This window comes from Anas acuta, chromosome 19 (genome assembly GCF_963932015.1).
Source record: "Anas acuta chromosome 19, bAnaAcu1.1, whole genome shotgun sequence".
Lineage (NCBI taxonomy): Eukaryota > Metazoa > Chordata > Aves > Anseriformes > Anatidae > Anas > Anas acuta.
Genome location: NC_088997.1, coordinates 10255718 through 10277303, shown reverse-complemented (window position 1 = coordinate 10277303; position 21586 = coordinate 10255718). Strand labels below are relative to the sequence as shown.

At 42.9% G+C, this 21586-nt stretch overlaps 1 long non-coding RNA gene across 2 annotated transcripts; it reads right to left on the bottom strand.

Moving 5' to 3' along the window:
* Positions 1-635: 635 nt before the first annotated feature.
* Positions 636-21071, bottom strand: LOC137842277 (uncharacterized). Of its 2 annotated transcripts, XR_011088995.1 has the most exons (5): positions 20858-21071; positions 19427-19486; positions 17366-17436; positions 5117-5278; positions 636-4505 (listed from the first exon to the last, which is right to left on the bottom strand). It is a non-coding gene; the product is annotated as an uncharacterized lncRNA (long non-coding RNA). The 2 variants fall into 2 exon arrangements; XR_011088994.1 differs by lacking the exon at positions 636-4505 and having other exon boundaries at positions 4514-5278.
* Between the last annotated feature and the right edge of the window lie 515 nt (positions 21072-21586).

Sequence of the window (21586 nt, the reverse complement as noted above, 5' to 3'; positions counted from 1 at the left end):
TGGGTTGTGGGCCTGCTCCCCATTCCCCTCGCTGCAGCTCGTGGGGTGCTTGCCATGCACCTTGGTCTTTCCCAGCTGAGTGCTGCAACTCTCCATGGAGGGAGCATCTCTCGTGGACAGGATCAACCGAGGCAAATAAAGGCAGACAGGCACCCTGCTCTCTTTTGCCCCAACACAGCTCTAAAAATAAAGCAATCCATGAAGAACAAACAGGCAAACCACAGCCCCCAAGACTCCCTAGACACCAATCCAACTTTACAAAAGTTAAATGTAGTTAAGTGGTTAGAAGTTACTCTTTCAATAGTGTGGTTTGGGATTATGTAAATTTTGTGTTAAGAGCACAGGGAGTCGTTTATAGCCTTTTACAGAAATCACAGTACTGAAACTGTGTTTGCTCATCCCTCAAAAGGCCAGAGAAGACTTTTACAAAAGAAATGACAAAGGTAAGATTTGAAAGGCAATTTTAGAATTTAAATGAGAAAGTAGTGATTATGCTTTCAGCCCTTCAAAACATACAGAAGGGCTTTATTATAAATTTGGGCTGGAACCAGCCCAATTCAACTATTAGAAAAATAGAAAGAAAAATAGAAAGAAAACACAACAAACAACTTCTCTGCATTAAAAATGTCCTTGTGCTAACAGTCCAGTGATCCAAGACTCCCTCCCTCACAGGAACGGGAGGACAAGTGAATAGGTCACTTGAGAGCTCCATTTAATCGTGAAAAATTTCAAAGCTCCCAGAAAGGATCCTGTAGGGTAATACACTAGCAAGATGAAAGACATTACAGTCTGTGCATCCCAAATTCCTTTATGTTCTTCAGACGCACTCAGCCATGGCGAGCACCAACTGCTCCTCTTCTCCGAGGAGTTAGCTGCTACGTACCAACTCCGCTGCAGTCCCCAGGATTCGGCAATTCAGCTTTAGCCATGCTTATTCGACACGGATGAACTCGAGTCAGAAGACAAGGCTGAGAAGAAAGCCACAGGACAGAGCCAAGGGATGGTTACCAAGTGGCACAGCCCAAGAGGAACAGTGGGCTCCCTCCTAGCACCCTGAGCTCCTGAAGTCCCCAAGGGTACAAGCTACCCCAACTCCTTCAGGAAAAAGCACTTAATTCCAGTTTGCTTTTTGGTAATTAAGCAATAGGAAATCTCCCTGTGCCTAATGGTGGTGGTGTTAGGGGGGCGGGTGGTGAGGGAAATAAGAATACAACACAAGTTTGATGATCTGTCCTTGTTACAAAGAGAAAAACTGCACGTAAAAAACATTGGGAGACAATCAGAGAAACAACCCAGGTCACTAAGGAAGTCTGGCAGTCTCTGGGCACAACCCATAAGCTTTCCTGAAAACATCTATCTTAAATATCACATTTGTTCTTGTTTTAAGTTCTCCTTTTGCTGAGAAACCCAAGTGCCTGAATGGTTATTTGTGGAATACTAATAGCCACTTGCAATTGAAATGAAAACATACCACAGCAGAAACCATGCAGACAATCCTTTTTCTAAGTCAGAGGGCAGAGAGAGGATGCAAGCTGCAAAACGTCAAGAAGCATAGCAGTGGCAAAAAAAAATAAAATAAAATAAAAATAATATTTGAGCATACAATCGCTATGAAAAGCAGCTCTGTCTTGTAGCTAACCTACAAGCTCCCACCTAAGCTTCTATAAGCTTCCACATTCAACTCAAGTTCACTGGTCATTAGATACACAGAGGCCAAGGCACTGGTCAAATGTTTTGACAACATGAATTTAATATTATCACCTTCACAGCAAGAGATGGGGGGGAGAAGAAATGTCATAAACCTCATCCCAATGCTTCCCCCCTCCTTTTTTTTTTTAAGATAGGGACTTGTTAAAGCCAAGTCTTTGATTCATTCACTGGACTTGCAACTTAACCTAAGAATGCAGTTGTGTGTAAGGGGGGGAAATCCATCCCTTCTACACAGATCAAAAGACTTCAGTTTTGAAACATAGCTGTTTTGTTTACAGGGACAGCACATTTGTCAAGTCACCTCTTGCCAAAGGAACCACAAGATCCTTGCAGAAAACACTTTCTCACAAGAAAGCACATACAGAAATCTTTAAAATACTGTTGTAAAAGAAGCACTTATTTTCTTTAGCAGATTACTTGTTAACCAGTGGGTACGTTCACAAGAGGCTACCTCCGGGTCTCACTTGAGATAAATGGTTTTAGACTGGAGAAAGGGAAATTTGAATGCACTTGCACTGAATCTTCAGTGGCTTAACATTAATTGAACACAAATGTAATTGCCTGAGTTTGCAAACTATGTAAAGGATTTTATTTATGAGTGGAGTCTCACACTCTCCCTGTTCATTCTTTGTAAAGCATAAAAATAAGAGCAGCAAGTAAAGACCTCCCAGTTTCTGGTGGAGCAATGTTTCCTTCTCCTCTGACTCCAGTTCTTTCTTCAGGCAGTTTGCCTTCACACCAAGCCAAGGTTAAAGAACACTACTTGTCACATGCACAGACATGCAGGATTTGGGTGGATTCCCATGCCTCTGACACAAGGTCGCACACAACTCTTGCAGCAAGCCAGGAGAGCAATAGGGAGTTTAAACCTGTCACTCCCCATTCTCCTGGGGAGGTGAGCAGGACCCAACACCTTCTGCTGTTCGGATTCAGCATCCTCCAGCTCACGTACCTTTTCTTGGAGAAAGGAGAACAAGGGGAGGAAGAGTTTTTGCAGAGAACACTTTTTTGCCTCCTCTGATTGCAGCCCTATTACCTGTCAGAGTTCAGTATACATCAGCAGGGATGTCTCCAGAAACAACTAATGAGCAGAAGGCAAGTTGAGTCCCCTCTGAAATTTCACAACACTGAAATGCAAAATCATCCATAGGAATGTGGATCAGCTGTAACAACGGCAAAGATCTGAGATGTTTGGCAAGTCTGTAGTAATGGGCACAGCTACCCAAAGATGAAAAGCATTTGGGAGGTGACACAGCAGCATACTAATGAATCCTTGGAAAGAACCGCTGCTCTAAAAGGCATGGAGAAATCAGACTTCCAAGGAGCTAATCTCAAGGTGTTCAAGCGTACCTCCACCAGAACCATCCGCATGTTTCAAGCCACATGCAAGGGCCAGGAGAAAGCATACAGTCTGTTCACACAAAGCAGCTTTAGAGAGCAAAGGACCAGCCTTGCATCTCAAAGTGTTTAACAATGTGCCAGATACACTGTTCCACACCAGTGTGCAACGGGATGTGGGAGAGGAGACCTATGCCCCACTGTTCAAGGCATCCTGCACCCACTAAGCACACATATCCTTCCTGGGTGATGAGTTTACTAACTGCTTCTGTTGGGGATCACAGCCTGACTGCAGGCTTGTTACCTCTCAGGATTCAGCTGCAGTCTGTTGCTGCTGCCTTTCCTACCGAAGACAGCAGGATTGCTCAGCCAGAGGCTTCAGCAGGAGCGTAGGTGGCTACGGGTAGGAATTTTGCTAACAGCCTTATGCAAAACTTTCTGCAGGCATTGGCTCAGATACTTGCCTAAAAGGCACAGGAAGAAAAATAGCATGTTGAACTGTGATGCACTGGCAAACGGTCTTGAGCAATACCAAAAAAAAAAAAAGCAAAGATGGCAGCCTGGTCAATACCCATCACAAGAACCCATTTTCATCTGGCCTGCTTTGGATGCAGTAAACATGCTGAAAGTAACTGCAGACCCTTAGGCACCACCGCGACAGGCTTGTGTACCTCACTGGAACTCCACTTAAGATCACAGGGCTCCTTATCAGTTGCTATTGTGCAATTGCTGTGGATTCCATAAGCAGAGAAAAAAGGAGTAATAATGAACATATTTCTTCCCTAAGCTATCGCCTTGCAACACCTCAAGAGGGGCTTTAAAGCACAGGTCAGGAAGCCCAGTAGTTATGGCACTGAAGGAATGACACCTGAAAGGCTCCAACAATGAGAAATGCTAAGTGCTGCAATTACAGCCAAGTGAGTGTAAACCAGACACTGTGATAAAGAGAAAAGGATGGGCACTGTCTTCAACAGACAGTCATTTTTCATTGCCTATCAGCAACGGTTCCAACTTTGGTCTCATGTGCTATAATTACTTTCAGCTTTGCTCTCGGGCAAGTATTTTTCAAAACCAGTTTCCATTCGAGTGGAAGTGACTGACTCCCTGCCACGCACACTGCAAGTTGGACACAAACCTCCTCGTGCCCTGGCTCACAGAAGCCATGAGATACAGGCTGTAGGGCACTTTTCCAATGTCTCACAAGCGATGTTGAAATTGAAGTTTATGAGTGGGAGAGCAGGCTTGTTAGCTCCCCGTGAATAGTCTTGGACACGAAGAGAAGTTTTCTGATGGTTACTGTACCTGAGTGAGGAAGATGACTACCTAAGAGCACATGTCCATATTATGGCCTGTTACAAAGCAATTAATCACTCCTACTGAAACTTTAGATAAAACAAATCCTTTGCAAGTGTCCAGGATAGGAAGTTTTCTCCACTCTGAAACACCGGTGCAGCAGCCTGAGAAGACAGATTTGCAGGCAGCCTGAAATGGAAAGACAATTCCTTAGTACATGCAGCCAGAAGGAAGAAATACCGTACCAGACCTTTGGGCATTGACTACAGCTCCTCCAGAGGTGTTCCTTGCAAATAGGCAGTTTGGTCTAGTCTACCACATCCCTGTTTTTAAGAGGAAAAGTACACCCTCCAAATCTAGGTAGCTTTCTAGATTTAGAAGTAACAGAAAGATGCAACAAATCTTTTAACATGAGAGGACTGGTGACAATAACGTGGACAAACGTTTTCCCCCTGAATTTAAAGTTTCAATGGATATACAGAAAAGATTAATTTGCGTATTTTTTTTCTTTTCATATTAATTCCACAAATGATAGAATACATACAGATTCAGCTAGCATTCAAGTGTGGTTTCCGCCATCAGAAGCTTTTGAAAAACAGCATGAGAGGTGAGCATGGTACACAACTACCATTTGGCACACAAACAAAGCAGGATAGAAAAAATGGTATCACACAAAGTCACAATTCCTATTGGAACAAGCATTCTCAACATGCGCAGTTGTCTCATTAGCTGGTTATCATTAAGCTATTCACCAAAAATAAATTAAAATGTTCACCTAAAGAATAAATACAAATTGTATTATAACGGAGTCCAGGAGAATTGCTATTGGGAAGAGGATCCATCCTCATTACATAGAAAATGACTGATTCTGAAGTAATCTTAGATCCCAAAAATGTGATACACAAGTTTTGATGTTGTTCTTTGCTGGCCAGTAAGTCTGTACAGTGGAAAAAAAAAAAAAAAAGGTTAGTGAAGTCATTGTATGGGAAGAATTGACTACAGGTTTGGTCTTTGTGACTTTATTAGCTCAGCCATCACATTTGTTAGGCAATTGGATCAGAGTGCAATACAACTTTGGGCCATTTAAGGAAAAATTGTGGCAGAGGGGCTGGGGGTGGTAACATTGCACCTTACCCCTGTGAAGTATTTCTGAGATTAAAGAGCATGTGACGGAATTATATGGGAGAATATTATTAGGTAGTTTTAATTGTTAAGTTACACAGTACCAGGAAAGGAATATTTAATTTATGTAGCCTACAAATAGTCAGCCATACTGTGAACAACAGGAATCTAATAGCCTCAGCTAAATCAAATGAATTAAAAGCGTAAAATTATACACATGCATGCACACCTTGAATAGCTCTTTTGGCGTTAGCCTTGATGCAAGACCTGAATTCAGGGGAAATTACTTTACAAATTAGAGCACTTAGGTAGCCCAGATAAAAAATAATCCTTCGTGTTGAGGGACTAATAACATATTTCTGAAAAAGCAGCAGGAGGAAGGCTGGGGGCATAAGCCTGGCACAAACACACAGAGCACATATGTGGAGATTGTAGGTTAGTCTATTAACAAACGCTAAGAACCCCTGCGCCATCCCAGGGAAAACAGATGAAGGACCAGAATGTACAACCCAGCACACTTTGTTCTGCTGAAGAGAAATAGCCACGAACAGTTTCTATTTCTTGCCAAGGCAGCCAGCAGATCCCTTAAAAACAAAAGGCAACCCATGCTGGTAAATGTCCCTTCACCACCCTCCTGGCTGCAGGAGCTCCATGACTGCCACCTGCTTCCTAAAGGACGCGAGTGCTCAAGAATAGCATGAAAAATGGATCGACTGCATACAAAGGAACAGCAGCCAGCAGGTGAAACACGGCCAGCCCAGAGGCACCTGCATGGGGCTTGCTGCTGCAGAGCGCATGCCTCCCCTGACGGCCAGTTAGCCAACGGCCCAGGCTGTCACTCGGGGCACTGCAGCAGAAAGCTGCAGTTTTATCCTAGGGAAAGGCTCAGAGGGTCCACGGCGTTTCCCAGAAAGTTGTCCATGCAGTCTTGGCACAGCTGGTTCAACAGTTACCTGTTCCTCAGAGGAGCCTCCAACGCTGGTACATTTTCAGCCCTGATGCTTGCATTAAAGTTCCAGAGGTTTTATCCAAGTTATCCTTAACCTACTGTGCTAACACCAAAACAACCAGGTGATTTATACTGCATTGCTCTCTTCCTGCAGATCTTCACTACATTGCTGCCTCCCAACTGCCTGACCTTGCAGTGCTCGGCCCTGCCTGGCTTTTTTGGTGGTCTTTGAAGCTCAGAATTTCACTAATTCATTTCCATGCTTTATTTCTTCTAAGAATTGCTTCATGAAGTCTGCTCAGGCTTGGGAAGCAACACTCTGTTAGTGTGTGCCTTTTATAACCAGGAGCTGAAGCATGAAATGGGAGAAAGGCTGAGCATACGTATATTCACACTACAGCATAAATGAGTCTGAGAATAGAGCTCAGAGGAGAGATGGGGAACAGCTTCCTGGCCTAGAAGCAGCTTTCCATTCCAGAAAGACGAAAATCGATTTCTGCATTCTAGTTCAATTAATTACCAAAGCCATTCCCATGTGATTAAATTGAGTATATGCTGGAGACCAACAGATTTTCCACCAGGATTTTCAACAGTACGGGAGGATGGAGGCTGTCATTCCTGCCAGTGCAGTGCCACAGCCAGGCTGGCTTTCACTGTGCTCCATCACCACTAGTGCCCGTGTCTTCCTTCATTGTGTAGGAGATCACAAGCAGCTTTCCTACCCATCTCACCAGCCAGCTATCACTCAAAGTCATCCACAGAAGCCAGGGCGTCACCATCCATAAGTGCCTGCTGCCTTACCAGTGCTTTTGGAGCTCTTTTCCCTACTCCCATTAAAAAACAAATCCAAACAAGCAGTTTTGGAGATGAGAGGATTGTCTTTTATTATGTTCTGTGACCTCGATGAAATTTTTCCAGAACAACTCCTCTGGTTCACATTAGCCTTCTCTTGTGGGGTAAAGACAATGTTTTCTGCAGATCGGTGGCACAACCTCAAGAACAAGTCACCCCAGCTTGGGACTCAATTAAGCAAACTAAAATAACGTTCTGCACCTATCCTCCACGAGTTTTGTAAAGTTACAGCAGTTTCCAACCCTTCAATTACAGACAAAGCATTTTGATTAATAAATTTAAAATTATTAGGCCAGGATATGTACAAGTACCTGCCACAAGGAACAGTCTCTTAAGATTCTTAAAGCTGAGTATTCTATTCATTTGAATTGGGGCTAGTTGAGTTAAATTGATTTTTTTTAATGCATTTATCCTCTACAGGGACTTTTTTTTCTTAAACGCTGATTTGTTAAAACTGTGCCTATCCAATACTCATTACTGAAATGCGTGGAAAGCTGCCAAAAGAAGCGATGCCTTCTGGACTAAACAAGGGATTTATTACTGGGAAACCACAGCACAGGGTAAAAATCCATCACAAACTTATCGATTTAAACTGATTGTAAGTAATCACACACAATTTATATTAAGTGAAACATACTGCCATCTAATTTAGAGTAAGTGAATTGAATGCTACTACTCTGAATTCTGTTTAAAAGCAAACTAATTGATATCCAAATAGAAATAATTGACGATTTCAGAAAACATTAATAAAATATTCAGTTATCTCTGTTTATAATGTATTGATAGGTCATTTTTACCTATTTAAAAACAGTTGGGCAGTAATTATAGTGTTATATTTCAGCACAGGTTTATACATAAGCCTGAGAGCAAGTTATTTAGAAGTGGACAAATACTTTGTCTGCAGTGAGAAGAAAATAATTTGATATGCAAGATGCAGGTTAAATGACTTCAGCTCATCCTTCCTATAGAAGCCTCAAACTTTGCCTGCTTTCCACCTAAAAGATGATGAAATCATACATTTCACTAAAATATGCTTCTCTCACCTCCAGAGAAAACATCTCAGGATGAAAATTGTATTGTGTGGCACAAGTTGCCATTGTGGGACTGCTTCTTCCCTCAGAGCTCCCATTCAGGGAATTGAGCTTGCCAGACTCCTTTGATATGTCACACAATTGGATCCCAATCCTCAACAACATTAGTCAGCCCTATAGCCAATTTTATTTCTAAACAAATATTTGGAGGTGTTTGTTGCTCTTTTAAAACTGTCAATACGCAAACACTTCCAGGAATAAAAAATCATCTTGTTCAGAATGATCTCTCTCACAGGCATAAGTTTGGCTATTAATATTTAAGGATGTACGAACATATTCTTTATTAATGAAGTTCCTTGCTTATAACAGGAACACAAAGCATGCCACCATTTTTAGTATATTGTCAACCTCATAGGTTTTGAAGATCACAAGCCCACCCCAAAGCTTGAAATTTTAAATTTTGAAGTAACACTCTAACATATGTTGTACTGAGGAGTTTAAACCTAATCCTGCAATAAGCTGTGTGTAAGTGGAACAGTTGTCCATAACTAGCCTCATTACAATTCAATTAAATCCATTTGCAGAGTGCAATGCAGGACCGGGCCCTTAGGAATTTGTTCCTGGAGCTTATTAAATTGCTAGGTATCTTCAACAAGGCAACAGCACTGCATCCAAACCATAATTTATTTCTATTTACCTTGTTAGTACTAACCACCTGTTAGCTGTTATTTTTGTGCAACCAGACACTTCCATTTATGTAAACTTTTCCATTTTTGTTATAACCTGTCTCTTAATACATTCTTCATGGCTCTTAAAATCATAATCAGTTTTATGTTGCTTAGACAGTCTGGTGCTAGACTTACACACAAACCACAGGCGGTACAAAGACAACTGTCAGCCTAACTTATCCAGCAGCATGCCCTGGCAGGTCAGCGTCCCCAGCCACTTCTCCTATTTAAGGGCTTCTGTATTTCCATCTAACCTAACTGAAGCCACGAGTCAACTCATTATATGGGGAATGCATTCTCTGGTAAATACTCCTCAACAGCTTGCATCAAACTTCAAGACGTTTTACAGGCAAAGTATACCAAAAATATACAGTACTGCAGCTTTTCAATTATATTTATTTAATGGGAATGTATGGTTGTTTCATTTCCCAAAAGCTGATACCAATCCCTTGATTAAGCACCTCAAAGGCTCTCTTCTGCTGGTTCTGCTGAGCTGAAGTGGTACTCTCCTTAAACAGGCCGATACTAAATTTTACAAGAGGATGTTCCTGCCCCCCAGGTACTTGCCGAGCATGACTTAACTTGCTGAGAAACTACTGTCAGAAACAAAATCTATTTTGTAAGTTCAGGTTTTTAAACAAGGTCAGCCACTACAAAGCAATGCGGTTTGACAAAGACTTATTTCCACCCAGTGATGTGAATATAGCTAAGCAGTAACAAGCCTGTTTGCACGCTGTTCAGAAACACCACCAAAACTTCCACCCACAGCTACACACATGGGATGCAGGCAGCTGAGCTGGTTGGAGGTGCTCGGTTACCTTGCAAAGTATTTACTTCCTCACAACAGAAGAACAGCATGTTATAAATTAGCTTATGCTCCCATTTCATAAGCATTGCACTGCTGTTTTAAGACAGTTCCCAGACTAGAAAAACATTTGTTCACAGCTCAGGAGCTAGCTGCAGCCCAAGGCTGGGCCTCCCATAAACAAGAGGCTATCAGCTATTACACTGCTAAAAAAAAGGTGTGAAGAATTAGCAAATTAGAGTAGTAAGTAATCCTCTTCACTAAGGGGTAAATAGATTTATTAATAACGAAATAAAAGCAAAACTTTGGTCAGAGATAAATTGTCACAAGGGAAGGAAGTGAAAAAGGTTTATTTTGTCAAATAATGGCTAAGGTTAGGCAGATACAGCTAGCAATTTTTCCTGCTGCTTTTCTGCCTCCCTACTCATTCTCAGCAGTGTAGCTATTTTCGGTCTCTGAAGCACATAGTAGAAAAGCAACAGAAACTGGTAAAAAAAAAAAAAAAAAAAGAAACAAAAGAGAAAGGTTCAGTGGATCAAATGCAGAAAGACAACTCAGGCACAATCTTTGAATAGAAAACAGGGAGTTGCACAATTTGAGAATCATCTCTTGGCATCAAAAGCAGCTCACAGTAGGATTATTTCTGTGCAGAGTTCTGCAGGTTACAGTTGTGGTCAATAGAAAACAAGGATCATACAGGTGCTCTCATGGGAGCATGGCTACAATAGCACGTCCTCCTCCTTTGTAATCTAGCTTGGGAGCTAGAGCTCCTAAGAAAACTCTCATCAGACAGGGTTTTGTTGTGTTGAGTAACCCGTTTCCTCAGACTTGCATCATTGTGGATTACAGCACAGAAAACCAGAAATTTCCTAAGACAAAATGGTTTCATCTGCCATTACACTAGTAACTGCATACAACTACCAAGCTCATCCTAAAATAAAGGGCCAAGGTCCCTTAGCTTTAACTTGAAGAGCCTGCTTTAGCAGACGCCATTTGTCATGCGTTGCGCTGCAGAGTCTGACACCTCGCTTTTCAGCATTAAAGTAGCTCCACTGCTAACACTTCCAACCATCCAGCACCTGATGATGACAGCAGTACTGATACCGTGCAAGGCTATAGGGGACATGAAATGAGATGTTGCAAAACGTCTTCAGATATGCTTAAGCTGTTGAAGCAGCAGCTAATATTTGCTTTCTTCCCAGCTCAAAAGGAAGCAACCCTATTAAAAGACAAGCCATCTCACACACTCAAAACCCTTCATTCCCATCAGCTCTAACAGAGGCCACTACTCTCCTGCCCTATATGGTGACAGAGCTCAAGTCAGACAGCAAACACAACCCAATTAGAAATGCATTTACACTCACTCTGGATGAAAATCAGAGTTATTTCAGGCATTAGCCTTTTTTTGATGGTAACAGATGGAAGGCACCCTGCCTTACCTTTCTTAGGCCTCTACTTGGTCCTAGTCAGGAGTTTCAGCCTTTTTCAAATGGTCTGTCTTAAATACATCCACCACTGCTCCAAAAAAGCCAGCTCATGCACCATCTGACCTAATGATGCCCTCCTGCCTCCCAAAGCACCACACAGTTCCCCAGGCCCCTCTCTTTGCAACACACCCTCACCGCCTGGCAACTCCTGCCCCGAAGGCACAGCTGCAGCCCCCCAAATGCAAAAGGACTGGTTGCTAAACCCTGTTCCCAGGCTGCGTGGAAATCACCAGCAATCACCCCCAGCCAGCTGCTGCTGTGAGCTCACCCAGCCCCAGTCCCACTGCCCTCCTCCAGGTGTTGAGGCTGTGCCGAGTATCCCACGGGGCTCCCAGAGAACAGGTATCCTGCAGAAAGGGAGGGGGAAGGAAGTTAACCTGGAAAATGCTTTGGAGGAAGAAAAAGAAAGAAAGTGACAGATAATTGTTGACAGCCTGCCCTAGAGTTGGAGAGAAGCTGGAAGAAGCATTACAGACAGCAGAAACTCACTTGGAAGAGAAGTTACTTTTTCTCAAGCAACATTTTAAAGCAAAAAAAAAAAAAAAAAGCATCCCAAATGTTTCTTTCCTCAAAGTTGTCATGAAACCAACTCATGGCAGCACCTCAAAGCACTGATGAGGTATTTGTCTGCTGTATGTAAAAAACGCACCAATGCCGAGCTTTCAAGATGAAGCGCTACCTGAGTTGCTTCATGCAAGCAGAAGGGCACATGGGAACACAGAGCAGAAAGCAAGCCCAGTACAACCCAAATCCACTGCCCTAACCCAGCACTGGCCTCCCTCCCAGGTCTGGAATTAAATAGGTCACAGCCTCATACAGGGGGAGCCTGGCTCAGGATAAGCTGTAGAAGATGAGGCTATAAAACCCCAACGTGCAACTGTCTCTAGAGAGATTGCTTTGGCTCAGCTTCTTTTTCTACAGGAGATACAACACTGCCTGGGAGACTGCTGGCTTCTCTTCCCCACATTTTCTTAAATAAAATAAAATAAAATAATAATAATAATAAATAAATAAATATAAATATATATTATATATTTATAATAAATATATATATATAAATATATGTTTTATATATATATATAAAACATATATATATATAAAACAACAACAAAAAGCAACCTCCCTGCCAGTCTCCAGGGAGAGTTAAGGGCTCTAACTCCCCACTAACACAAGCAAATTACCCCAAGGAACTTGCTGTCCTGGGTTGCAGTTTTAGCCTCAAGAGGATTTCTTTTTAACCTAAAATTGCAGTCAATGTATTGTCATATAGGGCGCACACACAAAAATCCCCTCACAATCCCACCTTCCTTTGGTACCTGTGTGACAGCATTCCCAGACACCTCATGTACACAGCCTGTTATTTTCTGATGGTCCTCTCCTCATGCCACGGCTTTGGATCTCAGACAAGTGACGTGTTGATACTGAAAGTAAAGAAATGCATCTGCTTGATGAGAGCAGCAAGCTGGTGTAGAGGCTGTCAAATGGAGGTAATGTCTTACAACTGCCTTAGTATAATGAAAATATCTTTTAACACTCAGCAACAACTGCAGAGTGAGACAGAAAATAAAACTGCCTACACCTGGAGAGCACGCTCTCTGCTTGAGAGAGCATTAACCTCTGCTCTGGGCTACACAACCTCTCTGAGCAGAGGAAACCCTATTTCCAGCATGTCAGATCAACTCCAAAAAGGGGCAAGCAGACCATTTTGCTTCCCATTCCTTCTGCACCAAACTATTTCATCATTGTGATGTTGTTTGGAGGAGATGGGAGAACTGCCAGGATCCTGTGTGCAAGTAGCTCCTTGCACAGGACCAGCCTCAGACAGCCTCAGCAGCACACGAGGCCTCGGCTGCACTCAGCATGGCCACACAAAGGCAAGCAAAGGCAGATGAGGTAGAAGGAAGCCTCAGCTCAGTTGGGGAAAACCACTGTCCAGCCCAGCACACCATTTCAGGTTTTTAGAGTGCAGTCTATATAACTAACATGTTTTTTTCAGGAACTGGGGATAAAAATAAAGATACACGTGAAGCTGAAAACCCTGCATAGCTCACACATACTTGAACACGCACCTGACTGTCAAACAACAACAGAGAGGGAATCAACACAGGCTCTGTTTTGCCATACTTTCTGGAAAGCCACTGATAATTCCGGTGAATTAGACTTTGCATGTTGCAAACAATTCTTGACTCTAGGAAAGCTTTAGACTTACATGCTTTAGACACTTAGGCAGAGATTTTCACAGGTCATCGGGGAATTTGGATGCTGAGCTCTTGCCAGAAGTTTGAACATTGAAAAGTAAGCACAGGCAAGCAAATATTTGAGGTATTTAACCTCCCCCAAAGGCACCAAAGCTAAGCACTCAAGTGACTAACCACTTGCAAAAACACAAGCCTCAAATTTTGTGAGATCACCTACATTAGCACTGAGCAGCTATTGAAAGCATTATCCAACACTTTCCTAAGCAGTGAAGGCTAAGGAGAAGTCAGCCAGGCACACCAGGCCTGCAGGGCACAGCATGATTAGCTTCAGGGGGGTTTAATCACTGCTGTGATCTTACACATGAAGTCTAAGTGCAAAGGTGGGGGTGGAGAAGCATTTAGCGTTGTCCAAAGAAAATAAGAGATTATGGTGAAGAGTGTATGAGAGGTATTATCAAATCAATACTGTGCAATAAATACACTAAGTGCATTAATCCAATTAGCTGAGTGGAATAAAACGAATGTGCGGGATAGTAGTAAAACAGGAAGATTGAAAGAGGCTAAAGTTAAACATACCCAAAAAGGAGAGGCAATGAAAATAAAATACCAAAACAACAGGCTTTTGGCAACTACATGCAGTCTGAAAACATAACCTGAGCACGGATGTTGTCTGGGCAAGCATGGGGCTCATACCCAGGCTTATAGATGAAGAGCGAACAGGGACACGCGCAAGGTTTTCCATGAGTGAAAACACAATGCCAAAACTCTGCAGCTGAAGCTTGTTTGTTAAATGCCATCACACCGTAATACACTGGAAATAAAGAAAAATATCACTGTAAAGAACTAACGGCTTGCAGAAGCTTATTAACTTGTAGCACAGCCCACATGTCCTCAGTGAATACTCAGTCAGATCTAGCATGGAACTATGAAAATAATAGGGAGGGAGGAGGCGGCCAGGCTAAGAAAAGAACTAGCAGACAAGGAGAAAGAGGTATTTTAGACAGTTACCAATGCTTAGAGCAGAGAACTAAACTAATCCCGTATCAGTCCAGGCTGTCTGTGCTGCACCACGCATCAGTAGCACAAGAATGGGAAAGCAGCCCCCTAAGCATTCATTTCAATCAGGCACTCTAATAAGAGGAAAACTTCTCTCCCTGAATGTTTAAGCAGAAGCAAATGCAGACTGAGTTATGCATGCATTTATTAAAATTTTCTCAGCACTGAGTATTTTGGCTTTTAAGTTTCATGCACAGCTTGAAAGCAAGGCAGAAGCCAAAGCATTAGGAAGAACACCATCTCTTTAGAGGATTAGGAATTAAGTTAACTGCACATTAGAGATTAAATAGTGGAGTACTTGTCTTTATTCTTAATAATAAACCATAAGGCATTGAGCTACGCAGCACGATTAACTTCTTTCAACTTCTCACTATTACTGCTGAGACAGCAACATGGTAGCCTCACAGAAACATGAAAAAATATGGAGTGATTAAGTTAAAATTAAGTGAATTTAGGGCAGGCAAAAAATGCTGCACTGCAACTCAGAATAGACAAGCCTTTTGTTCCTGTAAAGAGCAGCATGAGCACTGGCAATGCTGGAAAGAATTCCAACAAAACAAAAGTCGCTCATCACTTGAAGTGACCTGTTCTGAGGCTTAAAACATTATTCTATATCCCTTCTCTCCTTTTTGACTTGTAATTCATCTGGATACTTGCTCTGTAGAATAACAAGACTGCTAATGATGTGTACAGAGGAGGGGAGAAGGACAGACTACGGAATCCATGGCTGAGCTCTCACTTCCTCCTTCATCAGGCTTATGCAGTCTTGGATTTCATTTTCCTTTGACCAGATTCCCCATTTATAAGATGCCTCTTGACTTGAAGGCATCCTAACAAACAAAAAAGGAAAAAAAATCACACACATTTAAGTGTGTGAAATGTAGAAATATTACATGCTCAGAGATCATCCTGATCATTAGAAAATCAGCCCTCCACGCATTAAGATATCAGCAAAATCCAAGACTTACCAAGACCCCTAGGAATAAAATACTTTCCACAAGATCAACAAGTTCTGCCTTCAGTGCAAATACTCAAGTATTTTCTATGGTGCTGTAAAATGCTAAGTGTATTCTTCAGTACCCTAGCCTGGATTAGGATGTGGCTGAAGGAAGGAAGGAAGCCAGTCTTCGAGCAGCTGTAGCCTACAAGCGAATACCTACATACTTTCCACCATGCTATCACGTCCCACCTACTACAGAAGCTCACCTGAAAGGTAGGTTATTGGTTTTAGCTTCCATCAAATTATGCCTTAAAGTGCTTCTTTATTTCCTGAAAAACTGGACACACTTAAACCACTGAAAAAACTCTGGCACCGAAGCCCATCCTGTCAAGGTAAGGCTATCTGTGCATAGCCTTGGACGTTTCATACCTGGGTAGTAAGCCTGGTTTTCCTGCTTTGCACAGTCTAGCACAGGTAACTCAGATCCAAGACTAAGTAAATCTAAACAAGCAAATAGCCCTACTGGGAACAGCTTAAGTCATCACAGCACAACATGCAGCAGCTGCTTTGAGGTGAAGCTCTCTCCTGGTGCAATAGGCAGCAACTCCCCTCTGTGCTGTTTCTGTAGCTACATGAGATCCTAAGTATCAAAGCCTTTTCAGCCAGGTGCGATGTATTATCTGTGACGTGGTGGAAAACATACCTAAGCCAAGCATACAAAGCCCACTGAGAATCTGGAGTTTTGTGGTAGCCTTCAGGCATTACGACTCAGGTGCAAATAGGGCTCAGTACCACATCTACACATTCAGTGTGCCAGGCTGTGCCCTGCAGCATTTGCCACCTAAACACACGAGGCAGAATTAGAGCTGCTGAAATTTTTCCAGGAAAACGCTGGAAAAATGCAACGAACCAAACCATAAATGCTTCATGGAAATATAATAGCTTCCGACAACAGAGGCAAGTTTCCTCCATATTCTCAGCTAGCAGGATGCAGGGATTTCACATCACGGGCATGGAAGACACAAATTAAGTGAAAGGGAATTTAGTTTAAGTGCTACAGGACCAGCAGCCTTTGGAAACTTGTGTCTACCAAAGCTGGCAGTACACTCAAATTTATGGTCTGTGGGTCTCTCAGGGAAAATATGGGAAGTGAGCCTTTGGTCAGATTTCAAAGGAAAATACCTTCATTAGAAACTGCTTTGGGTTTGCCGGACTGGTCTGTCAGTATTTTGGGAACCTGGAAGTCTGGTTACTGAGAATACCCAGGACTTAACAGCCCTGAGAAACTTGTCTTGTTCTGGAGTACATATAGCTTTGTTATGATTCCCGGAGAGCTGAACTCTGCTTCCTAAAGCTGGTATGGTCCCAGCTCTCTGTTTGATCTGGTGGCAAACAACCTCAGACTGGAGTTGCGCTGGGGCTTTAACATTACTTCAAAATGACATTTCCTGTTTTGTCTTTTGAAGTTAGCAGGAGAGTTGCATTCTCTACCCAGAACAGTGACTTTTTTATTTATTGTTTTCATAGATCTACAGGATGGAGATTCAAGCATAACGTATGATATACATATATAATACAAATTTCCCAAACAGAGAAATTTGGACAATTAGGCTTATTTTGATACTCAGTAAACTATGTAATTCTGCCAGTGTCTTACTTAGCTGAAAAGACAATACAAAAATACACAGTTTTTGGATTTTTTTTTTGGAACAGGCTACCTGGTGGCGTTCCCAGGTAGCCTGTTCCCCTTCTATTCCACAGGTGGAATAAAAGCACAACAGTTTTGTTTAGTGAAGCAAAACAGGTGATTTTGCCATAACTCTTCCAGCAACAACTTTAATAAAAGTTTTTCCCACCTGTGGCAAATTTAGGAACTCCTGGAATTTCCCTGATGCTCAACAGCGGAAGAGTTATCACCTTCAGCTACCTACAAAACAGAAAAAAAAATAATCACAAGCTTCATCGGCCCTTTAACCTGCCTTTGCACCACTTGCAGGTTCAGATATTCACATCAAAACATTTTATTTTGTATCCAAGTTTTCTATTACATACAGATCATTCCCATTCATAGCTTTTTAGATATTCTGTTCATATACCTGTTAGACAATCCTCTGTCCCTTCCTTAAAATCATAAATATCCTCATAAACCATCCTCTCAAAACATCCTCTTCCAGGCTAATATCAATGCACTGTTTTTATACCCATCAGCTGTTTTTACAGGCCACTAAACTCCCTGTTTGCCAATACTTAAGCCATTCAAAGAATCCTTCAGAATTGCCTGAAGACAGCCACATGCCAAAAGAAAGCAGTAAACTCATCTTCCTTTGTAAAAACCCAAACTCCTAATCTAGTATTCTAGATAAAACAAAATCCTACAAACCTGTATTTAACCATCACTTTTTGTCTCTTTTTACTGTTTCCCATCTGATATACATATATATAGCTATCTTTGGGAGGTCTTTTTCCTGTCCTGAGGAGTTCAGCTTGCAATGCCATGGTCTTTCACTGCAGTTTTAATAGTGGAATATGTTTACGGTAACAAAAATAAAAATAAAACCCTGGTAAGTATAGTGTTGCAGTGTTGTCTTCTTATTTTTCAGTTGGATTCCTAGGTTTAACATAGTGCTTAGCTCACTCACCAAAATGCTGCAGACATTCACATGCAAAGTATTTTGGAAGTGAAAGTCAAGGACATTCTGGATTTAGCCTTGCAGTGACAGGCAAATTCAGTCCTGCATATTTGAGTAAAACTGAAGTTGTGAAAGGTATATGCATAAAAATAAGGTCCAGAATGATCCCACTGTAGTCTGGATGCCAGAATTTAATGGAAACTCATGTAAACAGTCAATTAGAAAGAGATCCGAATACTTTATGGTAGATTTCCTGGAGATAGACTGTTCTCTGTTTTATCAGGAAGTTTTGGTGCCATTCAGAGCAAATATCACAAAACTGTTGAGACTGGGAACAAATTAATTTGATGTCAAATACAGTTTAGCTTTATATTACTGCTAATTCTGTTGCAGTCATTGCAGAATAATTCTCAAAATCTGATGCCCACTTTGACTGTAATCCCTCCAAATTCAAATCAACCTAAAGATATAACTGAATAACCTGCCAGAACAGACTTACTGCATTGCTAATGGACATCAACAAATACAGTGGGGGAGAAGGGGAAACAAACAAAACCAAACCAAACCTGCACCATGAAACTTCTCACACAGATTTTTCCAAAAACAGACTTTCATGCTCTTTACAGGAGGAAAAAGGTGAGGGGCTGGGGGAGTCATATCACAGAGAAAGAAGCAGAGGCACAGATTCTTAATATGACCTTCTTAAAGAGTCTCTAGCAGATTAGATAAGAAATCAAAACTCAAACTGCTAGTTCTTTGCTTTTAAATACAATTTTGCAACATGCAATCATCTGCAGAAACATGCTACAGAACAACACACATTTAATTTATCTTCATACTATGGGAGCAAGGGCAAATTGTACCTCTAATTCAACATAGTTAGGCTGCATCCCCATGTTAGCAGAGCCTGAGTTTGGCTAGCACGCTGAACATCATGATGGGATGCTCACAATTTCAGCTAGAAAAGCCTTCTTATACACAAGCTAGAGGATACAGCACATCCAGGTACAAAAATGGAGTGACTGCTGCCTGGAGAGCACAGCAAGACACCAGCTGTCTACCCTGGCACCCACTGACCTGCTGGCCATCCATGCTGCCTCAGCTGGTGAGGACATGCCATGAGGGTATTTACAAACACCCTTCCCACACAAACGTATCAGATAAAAGTAATATTTGGGACAGAACAATACACGAAGAGTTGATCTTGCTCCCCAGAGCCTTCCCCACCTCATTTGAGATAAAAATTCAACCTTTTCCCATTCCACCTTGTCCAGCTGCCAGACCCACCTCTGCCGCCAGGCTCGCAGCCACATGGACAATCCAGTTCCACCATCTTGTATGCCCAACCTGTAAGGGAGAGCATTCAGAGGTACTGACAGAGAAAGACAGGAGTTCACAGTGCCTTTTGATAACAAACAAGTAAATAAGTACATTTTAAGAGCCCTATTGTACCTGCTCCTTTTCTTAGTTCTTAATTTTTTCAACTCACCAAAGGTGACAGTTTAACTTACAGCTGTTGCTTTTTTTTTTTCTGTATTTACTTCAATTTTCTGCATTCCTCGATATGTTTCTCTAAATACCTTTATCAAAGTAACATCAAACAAGAGCTTTCTCATCCTAACACCTTGTGGGTCTCAAATCAGAAGTGGGAACTGCTAAGGTTTGCTAAGAACACCAAAGCAGCCTGAGGGGCACCAGCTGCCGCCTTGCTGCGGGCCGGCACAAGAGCACCTGGGAGGCCGCGGAAGAGACAAATCTGTTGAAGACTTTTTAAAAAAGCAAACAAACAGCCCCAAAAGTCCATCTTTAGAGCTTCAAAAAGCCTGCTCCCTGCCGCCGCCGGGCAGGCGTCTCCCTCTAGCGTCCGAGCGCGCCCACGGGCCGGCAGCCCGCCGCCATGTCGGCTCGGCTTTCTCTCTCTCCCACACTGCCCTCTGCAGCCGCTTTTCCGGCCGTGCCCACACGAACCTCAGCTCACGCTGAGTGAAAACGAAATAAAATGAATAAAACGAAGAGTCTAGAGGGGCTTTATTAGTCAGGACTGACTGGTATGAGCAGACCCACGTTGGTCCGCAAGACACTAATGCCTCAAAGGCCACCTTGGCACAAACACAGAGCCTCTCTCTCTCACGCATATCTGGCAATCTCTCTCTGTCTCACTAAAAGATGCCAAATCGCTGCTACGGCAAGTCATACTAAAGACATGTAGATTGGTTTCTGCAGATACGCCAGCAGCATGACATTTTTCTGACCTATGCTGGTGGGCCACCAGGACGAAGGCCCAGTGGGCCAGGCCCCGAGGGACAGGCTGGATGTCTGTACGCACCTACCTGCAACAACTGTCTTTTGTTGAATAAAGCCTTCAAAGAAATAGATTAGTATATTGTTGTAGCAAAGTGATGCATTTACTGCTGCAGAGCTCCAAATGCTTTATAAGCCACAAAATACAGTTAAGTGGAAAATGAGTCATTTAAAACCATAATGACTGTCATAACATAGTGCCACTGACAACAAACCACGGCTCGCAGTAGCACCACAATGATAACGCTGCAGGGCTGCTGGCCCCTCCACATGTAGCAGCCCCAGCACTGCTAGAAGGAGCCCAGTGTGGGGTGGCACAGCCAGTTGGGGGGGCCAAGCTGCTCCTGCCCTCCGCAGGACACATGGGAGCAAGTCACCATCTCATCAACATGGCGCTTTGCCTCATTGCTGGCTCACCTCACTGCTTGGCTTCATTGAAACCCTTTTGGTGACTCAGGTGAGCAGAGCAGGGCACTGCCTTCAGGGGGTTGTCCTGCCCTGGAACAGCACCCACTTCTCTCCAGTCAAGGAGGCAGTCCTGAGGATCACCAGACACCCCCTGTGTGGGGGTACCCGCATCCACCCTGGTGAGGCACACAGGAGCCCTCCATGCAGTGCTCACCACAGAACAAGCATTTTCAGCACAGAATTAATTCTATCTCTATGCCAATTAGTGTTTAAACCTTCAGCTGCTGTACCCACAGGTGTGAGCTATTTGGCAGCCACTGGTGTGCTGTGCCTCTGGACCTGCCTTTGGGTGCAAGATGCCTCAGTCATTGCTTTCTGAGGGACTCTGACACTGGCTGTGCCATGCCAATGGGGACAGCTCCTTTTCCAGGCTCTTGGTGTGGTTTGGCCAGGGGGCAGGAGCATGTGGGGCTGTGGGAATGGGAGCTGGAGGCTCCACCAGGTCTGCTTCAGCCCCTTAGTCCAGCTGAAAGGCTGCACTTCACTGTAGTTGCCTGCTCAAGGCACTCTGAGGAAAAGCCCCTTGAGGCAGGCAGACCTCCTCAGGGGTCAGCAGGGCTTTGACAACATCAGCAGATTGTTAGCCTTCAGCTGACATGGCAAAGGTGAATAGGGCAGAACAGGGAAAAACAAAACAAAACAAAAAACCTGCTGGTGTGAAGCAGACAGCTGTATGGA